This window comes from Patiria miniata, unplaced genomic scaffold (genome assembly GCF_015706575.1).
Source record: "Patiria miniata isolate m_02_andy unplaced genomic scaffold, ASM1570657v1 HiC_scaffold_21, whole genome shotgun sequence".
Classification (NCBI taxonomy): Eukaryota; Metazoa; Echinodermata; class Asteroidea; order Valvatida; family Asterinidae; genus Patiria; species Patiria miniata.
Window position 1 is genome coordinate 5,441,092 of NW_024037060.1, and position 11,077 is coordinate 5,452,168.

The following is an 11,077-nucleotide window of genomic DNA, read 5'->3' on the forward strand; positions in this document are numbered from 1 at the left end:
TTTGTGATGTTTGTATTAAAATAGACATAACTTGTAAATTCAGTCTGCAAAATACGAGAAAAGTTCACAGTTACTAGTCAATAATATGCACCTAATCCCTATAATATTTGTATTAAATGGTGCAAGCCACATACTTTTTTTAATATAGTTTTTCTTATTTAGGTTACTTTCTTTCTGACCCACCCTGTATTGTATACTTACCATATTTCAAAGGTTTTTGGTCACGTTTGAAATCCACGTAATGTTTTATATTTTCAGAGAAAATTGCCCAAAACCCTGTTCGTTTTTAAATGCAGAGCCATTGTTTTAGCTTGATCTTGCGGATTTCTAGAAGTGTATAAATTAATCAAAGTATGAGCCAAAGCTGCCAACAAATTTTCAGTAAAACTGTCTGCGGTAAATTAGGTTCTACGCTGGTCTAATACCACAGTGAGAGTATTCTACTTTTAATCGATCTTTCCGCATATTCTCTTACAGAATGGGACATTCCGCTAAACCCTCCATCCTCTCCTCGGTTTCTGAAAGTAATCGCTTCTGTTTGTTAGGAAAGAAACCGTCCACGTTAATTTGATCAAAATTATTATTAATTTTTTCCTCATTTTTATTTAGTTTTAAATTTAAAAAGGTCGACGAAGCTTCACAGTTACTTGAAGGGATATCCATCATTTAAAGCTTCTCGGAAAAAATCGTTTGGGAAAAAGAGTTGTGTTGCTTCCAATGCCCAAAGAAGTGTACTAAAAATAAGAGAACTTTGTGGGTGGGTGGGAGGGGGAGGCGGGGGGGGGGGGTAGAGCAAATTTTGACATCTTGTAAGTCATAAGTTTGTCATTCCTTTTGAGGTAGAGCGCCAATGTTAAAGTGATGACATCTCGACTATTTTTACTGAGTATGTGCGTCACTGTAGCCCATGCACAAAGCGCAAGGCAGTGACATCTCCGAATGTTCAAAACAAAGTGAAATTGAAACCAGAAGCATGTGGTGGGGAACCTAGGGGACCGACCGTCCGCTGCGCCGTAGGAGCCGGGTGATACTGCGGGGGCAAGCACTAACCTCATCCGGCTTGTTAACGGAGAAAAAACAACAACATTTCCCCTTCGGGTTTATTTCTTAGTAATGGAGTGTTGAAAAGGAAGCTGGCAATAAAATGTTTTAATTCGAGGTAAGGATGTCACAATTGATAATTCAAGAGGAGTCTTTGTGCAAGAAATTACTGGAAACTACAGCAATAAAAATATGACGACATCGTGGATTGTCTTTTAGAACTGAAATTGAGATTTTAGCAGTGGCGCAGGGGCTAGGGATAGCACGTGCCCCCCTTGATGCCTGTGCGCCCCAACCCAAGTGCCCCAACCCACCGCTCAAAATTTTGGGAAGGCAAAAATGAGCTTGCTATTGTTAAAAACGCGTCGAGTCCCCCCACCCCCTCGAAATGGAGAACCACTCCAACTTGACATGTCACGACATTATTAGGCCTCTCTAGCTCTATGCTTGACAGAAGATTCCTAATTTTCCGTTGGAGGTTTAGGCTTATGCCCATAGTTAACCATAATTCTATTTGAAATAAGCAGAGACATCTTAATTCAAAACAAAAAAAGCACGGATTCCATTTTAATCCCTCAATATGATAATTGTAATCCACTAATACCAAGATGCCAGCTGAAATATTTGTAAGTTTCGAAAAGGACCTTTTGACTTACTTTCGTCAAACAGAAAGGCTTTTAAGTTGCTGGGTGTGTTTTAAGAAATTTCTGGGACGCCTCTGTACAGCTTACGTCATCGTGATTTTGATTCAACTTTTGCTCTCTCTAAAGACCGATAAACACGTATGGGGCAATTAACTGGGCCTTTTAGCTCACAAAATGACGTCAGAAATGTCTGAATCATAAATCCCCTGCCCCCGCGTATACAAAAACGACTTCCCGAGAACTTCTTCGTGTCCAATCATTGGTAGAGGCCGGGAGGGGGTACTGCAAAGCACGCGCAGGCCTGTGGCAGTCACGTCAGAAGGGGTGAGTAACGCTTGTCACCATCTCCCTAAAGCCACATTCACAGGCACTTTCTTCAACCCCCCCCCCCCCCCCTTCCTCTCAAACTAACGGATGTCAAAGTGAATCAGAAAAGAGTCTTCAAATCGCCAAAACTGATCGCGGCTGGTACAAGGGAAGTGACTGATTCTTTGCTTGCAAGACGACGGGACCCTTCTAACGTGTATAACCACAACCTGAAAAAAAAATACAAATCAGTATGTCTTGAAGCTCCCCTATCTTATGTGAGAACTTGATGCGTTCGCGATTTGAAGTAGAGCACCCCGAGACTTATCCAGATGAGGAGTTAGTGTCAGACTTTAGATTTGAAGATCTGATTCGATGAGAAAAATGCCTTCGCGTTTGGAAATAAGACCGCCGAGATTTGCTGACGACTGGGTGGCGAAGTACAAGACAGCTTTGTAAGTTACCTTTTTCTCTTGTTTTTGTTCTTTTAAAAAAGAGGTGCTCATCAAAATATGTGCGTGCACGTCTTGTAACCTCGAATGTATATGACCAGTTCTACAATGGGATGGCGGGGTTTTCTTTCCTACTCGCCCCTAAGCTTAACCCCCTTCATCTGCGATGGTTCTCATATTTTTCATGTACTTCATTTACCTGTCTCTAATAACAGACATAATTTCCAGCGCCTTGAGTACCCAATAATGTTGGTAGATACGTGCGCTATATAAGACTTCGGTATTATTATTATTATAATATTTTTCAAATATCAAAAATCTTAGCTCCTGAGCCGTAATCTCCTTGACCTGATCCGGGAATATATAACCAAGATTTCGAAAAAAAACTACACACCTTGAATTGACATTTTTCCCTCTTTCTCTTTCTTTGCTAAAAAAGATCCCATCTAGAGGATGATGATGATGATGATGACGACGATGCCACCACGCAGCCAATGCCCATGACCAAACTGGAGATGACCACTCAAAAGTTGGGCATGGAGTTCGTGACAATACCGGGCCGAGAGGGTGAGCTCCAAGGGGGAACATTTCATTTTATTCCCGTCTAGTCGGTGTTGGCGTCAGTGGCGGTTCTACGGGGGAGGGGGGGGGGGGGGGGGCTGGGGGGGGGGGGCTTTAGCCCCCGAATTTTTGTCTAGCCCCCCCCCCCCCCCAAAAAAAAAAGCGCTCCCCATTGAAAAAATGGCACGAGCCCGCCCCCCCCCCCCTCCCACATTGATTTTCAGAGGCCTAAGTGTCCGGAGAAAATAACCGGTCTACATTTCAGCAAGCCTCCCTGAAAAAAAATCTGGATCCACCTTGCTAGCCCCTCCCCCCCCCCCCAAAAAAATGGCTCTAGAACCGCGCCTGGCTAACGTCACAGTGTACTGCGGAGAAGAAGGGAGATTCTGTACTCTTTTAAGATGAAGCGATGCATCAATTTGCCCTTGAGCCTCGCAGTCCATGGAGGTCGCATGATATGTAGCAACAGAAAAAGCAAGTTTAGTTTTTCAGGCATAGGTCTGATACTTACGGGGATGACCACGTGAAGGTACTTGCCATGATCCCCTGAAGATGGCTGACAAAAGGTTGCCCTGATATATGAGCAACAACTCGAAAGAAGAAGTCTATGGAAATAAACGAACCCAAAAATGAAGAAAAAAACTGATCAGTGCCGAGAATGAACAGGAGACCACATGGAATCTGAAATTTGGGGGCCCAGTCTCTGGCTGTGATTTTAACATGGGGATATAATGTGGTTGGTTGAAAGTTTATTATTCTGTCGGTGTTTGTGACTTGTATGTTATTTTGGCGTTCAGTCAGTTATAGTCGGACACTATATGGTCCAATTTCTGTGTGGGGGAGGGGAGCGACTTTTGGCCTTCAGGTTCAAAAGCGGGCACTCAATGGTTTGCGTTTTAGCTGATAATTATTCAACTTCAAATTCATAGCAAATAAGGACGCATTAATGAGGTGCCCACCTCCCCAAAAAGACGCTAAATTGGCTGTAAGTCGCTCGGTCGGTTACTCGTTCGGTTCTGTCTGTCAGTCCGTCAGTGGGTCGGTTTAACAATCGATCCCTCAGTCAGTCACACACACAAAATTGTACGAAACACCAAATCAAAAATCACTTTTAAGCAGTATATTCACTCGATTTGCATCTTTTCCCCCAGCTCGTCCGATCACCACCGTCGGGCCTGTAGCTGGCGTTATCTTGTTCGTACTGATCATCTGTCTGACTGCTGTGACTGTATGGCTGAGAAGAAAACGACAAAGGTAGCGTGTTTTCACTTCTGTCCGTCAGCTAAAGCCAATGAGAATGTCAAATCTACAGTCCCGGATTGAGGTGTATAGCGCTTGGGAGGGGACGCCCCGCCCCTTAGTATCCGTTACCGCCACCCTCTCTCCCAACCCAACCGCACGCAATAAACACTTGCAAACTTTATATCTAGGATGCGAACGACTTTTTCGGAGAATTTTTTTTGGCCAAAAACCTGTTCAATTTTGTCATTTTAATCTTAGAACGTTTTGTCGGTGAACGGCAAAATCCAATATTAATGTTTCGGGTTTATTTAGCCTATATAAAAAAATGGCATTCCCTGAAATTCTCCCCATTTCTTACCGAAAATTCAAAATTTGAGAAAAAACAGGTCATATTTTTCCCCTTTTTGTGGGAGAGTTGTTCGAACCCCCCCCCCCCAAAAAAAACCCTCTTAGTCTGGAACCGCGCCTGTATTTTGAAGAGTCCATTTGTTGCTGTTTTTATATCTTTAAATAATACTAGCCCCGATGCCAACTTACCAGACTAAAGATTGCGCAAAAAAACTGTTTGTTTTTTCATTTGACAGACACGACAGGTGTGTGTGTGACCTGCTAAGGGAAAACTTTGAACTCAAGCTTGAATCAAGCTTGACTCGCTCAAAACTCAGTCCTCCAAAGTAGTCCTCTATCCTGAAGCTCTGGGGTAACAATCACATTGTTGTACTTATTTCGTCCAGGATTAAACAAAAATTGTGTTAATTTTTTTAACTCTCTATTTTCTCCTTTCTATTTAGGCAAAGCATCGCACACAATCTTGACAAGGTCCCTCTGTCAGCAACAACAGCGGAAGGCAAGTACAGAGCAGAGTTATTCCTAAAGTCCACCTTCGTCGGCTGATTAATTTTAAAGGGGTTGGAATCATTCTGTTAATACCCTCCCATCCGACCGGTAGTTTACATATTTCTTGCGAAACGGTTGTTTTCTGGGTTTTCCTAAAATTGTCTTGTCACACTATATTGCAAATCTCATTTCATTGCTTGAGGTCTGAGTTATGACATCTAAACAAACCCCCTCTCAAAAATCTCGAATCCGCCAGAAAAATCACCAGATGGATTTTTGCATTTGCGGGATAGAATGCAATGACACACGGTTGAAATCAATATCTTAATATATCTTAATATCTTATATCCTAATTGTTAAATCTACTCTTTTCATATCTGTGTCAGAAATCTTATAAGATTTTGTGTGTTTGTCATCGTTATAAATTTTGTCACCATAAGCCTAAATCATTCACTTTCAAGTTCGTACAGTTACAACGCATGCACACTGGTGAGAGGTCGAAGGTCATTTTGCTTAATGGAAACATCCGGCGCACGGAAATGAGCAAGGCTTTCCAAGTCCAACACGCTCTGCTTTCTCTCTCTCGGGTCTTTCCCCATGCATTGGAATATTATAATGGAGGACACAAGTTAAATTTAAAGCTTTAAGGGGTTTGACCATGATTTAAGTTTCTTTAACAAATTGTGTGCGCTTAATTGCTCGTTGGAGTAGTTGATTGGTGTTTGGCCATCGGCCTCTTGAAGACGTTATGTCCATGGAGACAGGTCAAAGTTCAATTACGGGAGGCCATTACAATGGCCATGAGGGGACAGTCATGACATCTGAAATTTGTTTTTACAACATGTCGCCTCCTTTTTAGACTTCTTTTAGATTTTTTTTACGACTTGGTGACAAGCTCACGTCTTTGCCATAAGAACATTTCGTGCCTTTATTAAATAAAGTGAGTGGTCATCGAACAAAGCACATGATATCACCCTGTGGGTGGAGACATTGTCCCCCAGATATTTCGAAGGTATAGGCTAGCCGGACATTTCGGCATGTAATTCCTATGAATCAGCTACGCTCTTAAACCGTTACGGACCAGTTGCGCACCCAGGATTAGGCTGGGGGGGGGGGGGCTCAAATTGTTTAAAAAATCATATCCCTCAACTCCGCAGCTAAATAGGCCCAATTTGTTGGTAATGATTCCGTCCCAACGTGAAGGTATACAGTACATGGGCTTTCATCCCATTTTACAATCTTTAACAACCATGATCCTTAAAATGCTCAATAAAAAGGGATTTGATGGCTTGGGAAAAAGCAATCGGGTCTGCAGGGCAATTTCATGCCGAATATTTACGCCTCATCACGGAGAATGATGAACCCATCAATTATTAGCTGATTAGTTCCTAAAATAGATGATACATTTCTGTTTTTGAAAAATAAAAATCGTAGTCTTCAACCCTTTAGGGACTATTTGCTTGTCAAAATTGTGAAACTAATTTTCGCTGAAACCGCAATGAGGTCGCATGAAGGTAATTTCTTGATAATCAGGTGGAGAAAGATGCCAAAAAGCGAGACGACAGGTATCAGGAAATAATTCACAACAAAAATCTGAAGGATAGGCAATGACAATAAAGGGAAAACCAGCGGAAAACAAATCTGGCTTTCTAGTTTCATTTCCTTCTTTTCCTCTTTTGGAAATGCGGGGTTGATTACGACGAAAGTCAGAGAACGTGTTACCATAAAGTCGTGGAAAAAAAACAATGTTGCTCTGACCTGGTTTCGCCATGTCATGTTTGAAAATGAAAAGAGGGCTTCGAACTTTCTATATAGAGGCAGAAAGGGCGGGCGCACTTTACAAACAGTGTATCCATGTTTGTTCTCATTTCGCATATCTCACATTTCTGTACGATCCTCGTTTGAAATTATCGATTAGAATTCGGCAGAGGTTTGCGCATAATTATGTCATGTAACTGACTATCTCTAACAGAAAAAAGAAGAGGTGTCTTAAAATGAGTTGACTCGACGTTTCGGTTAGTGTGTTCTGATCGTCACCAAGAGCAAACTACCGAAACTTCTAGCAAAAACCTTGAGTTCTTTAGGGAGCTATAGCATTATAGCAAACGAATTATAGCAACTGCGCGCGCCTGTGCGTCGTGCCAATGCTTGGGCTGCGCCGAATAACAAAACGAACTACTAATTTAAATTTTCCTAAGGTGCGTCTTAAGACTCACCGTTGGAAAGGCCTTCTTTCACTGATTACTTCAAAATGATAGCTTGCCAGAAAGATTAATTTCACAGGGAGTTTAGTCCACTTACTATCTTTCAACCAAGTATGTTTTTCAACAATAATACGCCAGTTACTTTTTCGGATGGCTGCAAATGATGGACTATAGCTTTAAATTCGCCGAATCTGCTCGCACATCATAGACTCTTTGCTGTACAAAAGGATATTCCATAGACAACTTCCCCCTTTTTGTTGACTTTTCCAGGGGAGTAAGTGCCCCTTGTCTCTCCCCCCCCCCCCCGCGACGCCCAAGACTTCACCCTCCTTTTAGAGGGGAGGGGGCTGGGCGGGGTGAATAGTCATTCTTTATCCGCAAACCTCTCCAGTTGCACACTCCACCATACAAAGCACTAATATCTCGATTAATCCCCGTTAAGTCAACGATCCCCTAATAATATTCACATAGCGCCATATATACCCTGCCGTGACCTGATTTTATCAAGTAGGTTCTGCCGTTGTTTTATTTTTACCATAGCCAGAATACCAGGATCTACCAGGGTGACAAATTCGTAGGCTAAATTTAAACAAACCTTACTCATCGAGACGTGGGCGTTCTAACAAACCGGGGAGAATTGCGATCCCAACAGTGATTAAATTATTAATAACTGCAAATTAAAAGCTTGACTTAAATAATGTTTCCTATCCCAAGAGGAAGTCTTACTTCTAGAAATGAGAACCTTTTTTTCACGTAACGTGGACACGATGGGTTTCTTTTGATCTCAGTAAAGTTCTTGAATTATTTCACAACTGTTTCTATTTATAGTTATATACCACTGTTGTGGGAAATTTGGACTCATGGAATACGGACACATTGAATTTTGTTGTTGCGCGTGCCCAAGTGACAAGTCACGTGTGAGGGTTAAGATGAACAATTCCGTATAGGAGTCCAAATTTAATATGACACCTTCTCAACCTATATGTGGACTCAAAACGTCATCAATTGCACAACTTGAAAAACGCAAAATACGAATGAGTTTTGTCTAAAAGGGAGTTTGATCATAACAAACCCGACAAAAAGTCATTGCTTTTGAATTGTTCGGCAGAGTCATGTTCATCGATGAAACTAATAGATAGTTTTCACGTCATAAATATTTTAACATTGCCCTACATTGAAGTGGCGCACATACTGAGGGAGGAGGGGTGTTGGGTGTTTAGTAGGCGAATCGTGTAGAGGAAAGTATTGAACATGCCTGCTAAATACCCCCTGACAGCCCCCCCCCCCAAAAAAAAAGCAGTTTCCTTCCTTGCTTTTTCAAACAATCACTCATTTAGGTTGATCTGACCATTCCTCCATGATCTGACTAGACCTGCGCAGCTTCACCCCTCCCAAAAATACAAAACCACGCCCACCCAGCAAACACTCCGAACCATCGAGGTTTCTAAATGTAGTCTATGTAATGATGTCACTTTCTCTAAACGGATGCAGGAAAAGGCACGCCCAGCTAATGTTCCCTGAACAGTCTCACTTCCACGTTCGTAATAAATGATGTTTCTGGGGAGTACATACCGGGGGCGCGTACCACAAGTTCAATACGGGATCGAAAACATGCAAGTAGAGAATTTTAAGGATCGAGGATAACAAAGTAGAGAGTTTTGCCGCATCACCCCAACACCCCCACCCCAAAAAGAGGAACGTTTTGAATGCAAACAATAAAAGACATTTCCTTGAAGTTTATCTAACCATCATAACATTAATACTCATTCAAAAATCCAAAACAAACAAAGCTTTCTTTAATATTTTACCCGTTTATATATGTATCAAACCACACTGCTTCTTTCTGGGTTTTATTTTGCCCTGGTGTTTGTATTTTAATGTACCCTGTGTATGGTCTGTATAAGATAACTTTGATTATTTTCCTTCCTTTAAGGAAAATAAACATTTTTGAAATTGTCTGGCATGGATGTTCCGATGGAAGACATGTTCATTGCATCGCACACCCTTTGGTGATCCAGCGTCTCTTTTTTTGTCTTAAAGATATTGGCAATTCCAATAACAACCATTTGCCACTAATTTAGTTTATTAATGCTGAGTGATCATCTTCTTGTAATCTTTTGCAGGTTACTCTCCGTACAACATAGAATCTGATGGAATGCCGGCAGGCGTGTACGCTAAACTAGACCAGCCTAACGGTCGGAGGTTCCCCAATGTTTGCTTCAGCCAGGCGGGAACTGCAGACCGGGCTGCCCGATCCGATCGGGTCCGTAGTCTCTGCGATTACGACGAGCTTCAGGCTCAACAGCCACAGCTCTACGCTGTCTCGGCTAACTCCAAGAAGGTAAAGGCTCAGCGACCCCAATCCTGCCTGATCGGCATGGGAGACTACGACGAGCCAGAGTTTCGCATTCCCTTCAACGAGAGCACCAGGGGGGCAAGGCAGTCCACGGTGGTGGTGAATGAAGGGGCGCGTGAACACTCACTGAATCCAGGTGTGAGCTCGGTGGGTGTTAGGGCGCCACCACAGGCCGATGAGATCTACTACTCGTCGCTGAAAGATATGGAATCGACCACGCCCCCTGAAGACAGGGAGGTTGCCAGAGATGAAAGCACACCCGACCGCGATGGTGTGTACTACAGTTCCATCAACTTGAAGGAACAAGCTGCTGCAACTAGTACATTGCAGGCATCTAATGGTGCCAGTCTGCCACTGGTTACCAGACCTCAAGACGCCGGGGTCGGCGAGAACGGAGCTGGTTGTGAATTGCAGCGGCCGCACTTCTTCACACTGGACGGGGAAGACAGTGATAACAACGGGGAGAAGAACTTGTCACTGAAGGGTTCAAAGGTCAAAGGTGTACCGAAAGATGATAAGGAGGAATCCGTGACGTATGACTATCTGCAGCTGACTGACAGTGACAAGGGATCAGCGGTCGCGCCGAGTGCCAGCGGGAATGCTCACACTCACAGCATCCAATCGATGGGATATCTCAAGCTTGCCGAGTCGCACAGCGGAAGCCTTATACCGACATCGACTGGCGTGGCGCCCTCTTGCGCCCTAACTGTGCCCGGACAGAAAAACGCGGGAAATGAAGTTGATGGAACTGAACGTGTTGGGTCGGACTCGATATACAATACGCTGCAACGAGGCAAGTTGCAGAATACCACGCCCCAATGTGACCCAAATGATATCTATAATGTGCTTATTCTGGATTAGATCATACATTTCGGCCGTCCTTCAAGAAATAAATTGGGAAATAGCCCTAGAAAGTATCAAACCAATACTATCGATTTCAGATTAATTTCGCATTGACATTGGTTTGTATACGATTTTTTGTTGTCGCTTGTATATAATGTGCACATATATTATCACGTGAAAAGTACACAGAGTAACAAAGCATTTTTTGTTGGCAATTTCGTGGTTAAAATCAACAGAGGGTGCTATAATGTAATCCAGAATGTCCTCCCTCTGTTGTTGTTGTTGTTGTTGTTGTTGTTTTGGCCCCATGAGGTACTTTTTGTCGGTTTTAAGCTGATCTGTAAAAGTAGGCTAACGTGTTACAGGAATTAATTGTATGAAGTAGTGTTTCTTTGTTTTTCTAAGAGGAATTGTTTCCACCATCGTCAAGATTGTGCATGCGCTCTTAAGGGTAAATCTTGTGTACATTGTAAATACCTTGGTTATTTTCCCCCTTTTTGGTGGGCTCGTTCCTCAAGGATCGATGCGACACCAATTTAACTTGAATTTATTATTAGTTTATCGAAGAAGGAAGAGCTAAGAATGTGTGGT